This window comes from Passer montanus, unplaced genomic scaffold (assembly GCF_014805655.1).
Source record: "Passer montanus isolate IOZ18808 unplaced genomic scaffold, ASM1480565v1 scaffold19, whole genome shotgun sequence".
Classification (NCBI taxonomy): domain Eukaryota; kingdom Metazoa; phylum Chordata; class Aves; order Passeriformes; family Passeridae; genus Passer; species Passer montanus.
This window is the reverse complement of record NW_024366480.1, coordinates 13,654,462-13,658,540: the sequence shown is the minus strand read 5'-3', so window position 1 is coordinate 13,658,540 and position 4,079 is coordinate 13,654,462.

Below are 4,079 nucleotides of genomic sequence, written 5' to 3'. Positions count from 1 at the left end.
TCTGTGAATTTGAACTAGCAGCATGGCACCATTCATTTTGCGCCCAGACGTGGGTGGCCACTGTCAGTTTAGTTGAGTGGCCATGTTTCATCTTACACTTCCTGTTTCCAGATGCTTACCCCTTCCTCAAAAAAAAAAAAAAAAAAAAAAAAAAAAAAAAAAAAAAAAGAAGAGATTATGAACGTTATTTTGTATCACCTCCCACTCCACTGGCAGTCCAAAACACTGTTAAGGGGACAAGCGGCCATCAGATTCCCTTATCCTGTGAGGAAAACAGCATTTCTTCAAATTATGCAGCCTTTACAAACCATCTCTTTCCAGCCACTGCTGCATCTCCCTGAGTTGTTTTGGTACTTGCAGTCACATTCAAGTTCTCGTTTCCTCATAAGGCATTCTGTTTCTGGCAGTGAGGTAGTGGCAGTTGTGCTCCAGCTGTTTCAAGTCCCCAAGACTCAGGGCTACATCAGAATTGTGTTTTTTCCAGTCCCACATACCACTACTCAATGTCAACATTTATTCTGGGCAAAGGGTTTTGCCAGGGTAAAACACATGCCAATCTTCTTCAGCAAACTGCAGTGTCAGAGAAAGGACAGAGAGCACATGAGCCTTGTGCCAACCATCATTTTCTTCAGCAGCAAGGAATAAACAGTCCTGAGAATTAAGAGGCAATGATTCCAGTTCTGTGAGTTCTCCCCTGCTAGGGATACTTGCTTGAGGTATGAGCAACCAATGCCTGAAACAGTTTTGTGAGAACTCCTTTCATTAATTCTGGCTAAGACATTTTCCTTGCCTGTTCCTCTGCTGTTCCCACCTGCATTGTGGGAACCACATCCCATCCCACTTTTCTTGGATGTGATGAATCATGTACTACAGTGCCTGAGGTCATTTATGTATCTAGGCAGGTTGTACTACGCACATTTCACCCATGACAACGGGGAGGGTTTTCGGCATCTTATAACAAACCAGGTGATACACAGACTCCAGTCTTAGGCTGACTAAAGACAATGGTTTGTTCCTAAAGAAGCTTAAAATAACTGAGTATGTACTTGCTAGATTCTAAGTAGGTAAGAAAAAAAAAACAAAAAACCAACAAATGAGACATTTCTGTGAGAAATAATTGCAAAGGTAGATTGAAGGAGGAAAAGGCATGATATCATCAAGTCAGAGGTTTTGTGGGTGTTCAGCTGAGTGCTTAGAGGGTTTTGATATATTTGAAGTGTCAGTGAAATAGACTGGAATGAATGGCAAAGAAAGAAGTGCTCATTTTATGGTCTAGGGCTGAAAGGGCACTGCTGCAAACCAGTGATGTCTGGAACCTACACCGAGGTACAAGAAGGGAGCTCATGAATGTGCTCACTGGGCAGTGCTTTTGGAACAGTCACAGAAGCTGTGTCCTGTCCAAACTGCCTAAAAAAAACCCTCCTGCCCCCCTGGCAGTGTGCCTGAGATGTGGCAGCTCATTGACCTGGGAAGGCAGATCCCATTGACAGTCACTGCCTTTCTCAGAGGCCAAGGTCCAGCACTCCCCACATGTGGGCTGTCTGAAAGGTGGCTATCTGCATACCAGGGCCTCCTGGGCAAGCCTCAGGCTAGAGATCCATGCTCCATGCTCTCTGCAAGGTGTAATTGGTACAGCAATTTTTGTGGCAGCCAAATTGCTGTGCAGGACAGACCCACAGGGTTTTTTACAAGTTTCTCTCTCTCTCTTGTATTTTGGTTTTTTTTCCTATTGGTCAGGTGTCCATTGTGAACAATAATGGGAAATTACTGCAGCTTTTCTTCTCCAACCTCAAGACCAGGGGTCAAAGTTGGTAGGTGATGCTAAAAGTTGCCCATGTGAAAGGAAATGTTCAGTCAACCAAATGCTGGATTCTGGCTGCTGCTTGATCACGGTCTTCAACTTGACCCTGGATGAGTCAAAACACCCCTCTTCTCCTTGGTAAAGGATCGTGACAGAGATAATGACACTGATCTCATTTGTTTGAGAGTGTGTAAGAAATGCTGTGTATTAGGCAGTAAGGGCTGTTGGGCAAGATGGTAAATGTCTTGGAAACCCCTGGGAGAGATGCTGCCACTCAGTAGTTTCTGTTTATTGCCTGGCATAACAGTGTCTGTCTTGGAACAAAGAGCAAATGAAGCCCAAGCTATTTTGTCAATAGATCAAGAGCATTTCCACAAGATAGGCTGACCTTTCATAGTGGATATGTATCCCACTATCCTCCTGACTGCTCTTTGTCATCCCCAGGTTACAAAAAGGGTCATTCCTTCCTACTTTACTGATCAATTGAACTCAGGGACATATCTATTGCTAAGTATGTACACACTTGCTCTTCAGAACACTTAGGAGCAGTCTGAAAAGGATGGGGCCATTCTAATGACAGTGGCGCCAGAGCTCATATTTAGCCTACTTGTAATCTGCTCATTGTAACCTTTAACTCATTGAGGCAATTGATTGACCTTCACTTCCATGTGGAAAATAAAAAATCCTCTCCTTGCAAATGGCAATTCATTGATAAAGATATCAAGAAAATTCAATGGAGAGATTTTGATGCAGTCACTTTAACTAGTAACACTAGACTAAAATGTAAATATGGAAATTGTTTCTCTTGTACTTCTAGTCTTTTAGCAGAATGGAATAATATACATTTATGATAGTCATAAGCCACTTTGAAAGACAGAAATGAAGAGGGTAATACAGAACAAAATCAAAACTCCAGTGAAAGGGGTACAGATGTAATCTTGCTTTTATAGAGCTGCTTAATTTGCCAGGCACTGTACTTAAAAAAGAGAAAACATTAACCTGTGGATTCTCATATGTGTCCATGCTATTACTGCACAGCCACAATGGAGAAATAAAAGCTGATTGGTTGCAAACACCCAGGCCAGAACTGAGAGGAGAGGAAGGTGGATAGAAACATGTAAGGAACCCAAGTCATCTAGTCACCAGCTTTCACTCTCAGGAATGTGAACCAACACTCTTGCCTTTTTCTGGGAATTCTCCAGAAGGACAGAATCACTTGGCAGGACTGAGCAGGGGCTGCAATTTAACATGGTCATTCCCTTTTGCACAGCACACCATGAGTATCTCCCTGAGTGGCATTTTCTACACTTGCTGGAGAAGCAGGGAAAAGTCCTCACTGATCTCATGAAGAAACAGTCAAATGATTAGATGTTCTCTTCACGTGTGGTACTTTTATCATAGGAGTCATACTGAACTGAGATTTATCATATTTTGTTTTTGAAAGGGCAGAAATCCTTCCTTACCCTTCCTTACCCTTCCTTACCCTTCCTTACTTCAGCAAATACACCCCTGGCACTGCCAAACACTGAAGCCAAGAGAAGGATCAACAGCCATTTAGCCCCTGGAAGACTGCCCCAAATGTGAATAAATGTCTGTATGTGTGTATGGGGGGGTGGGTATTGAATGAATGGTGAATCCAGCAGCTGGCACCTGTGGAGGTGCAGGAAAAAAAGGTGCATCGTTAGCACACCTGGGATGGATTTTCAAGAGCAAAGGTAAAAATTCACAGATTTATCCATTTCCCAGTATGTACTTACCAGCAGCCTCAGCTAGAGACTCAATAACCTAGCAGCAGGGCACAAAGGAAGTGGCTCCCACTGGCAGTAGCTTTTTGATTAAAGAAAGGAATGCTTTCACAACAGTCAGCTTTCCAGTTGGTACATGACTAATTAATCAAGACTGCTTGTATTCAGGTATCCCTTTTAGATTTCCAGTCTGTTTCTAGACCCTGCTGAGTTTAACTGGGTATCTGTCCTGTCTTTTAAGAACAAAACAAAAACAACACAATGGCCAACACGTTTCTCCTTGCCTATAGTAAATTAAATACTAAGAGAAAATGTTCAGTGCTCTGCAAAAATACACAAAAAATAAATACTTTGATACCCCAACAACAGTGGTTGTTACAATTTGACAAAATCTATGCCTTTAAAGAGAATGCTAAAAAAACATTATCAATGTATTGCCTACAAAAAGCACATTTGCATGCATAACAAAGAAGGAAAATAAGCTCAAAGAGTAGGACTAGAGAAAAACATGGGTCCCATGGCTAATGTCTGAA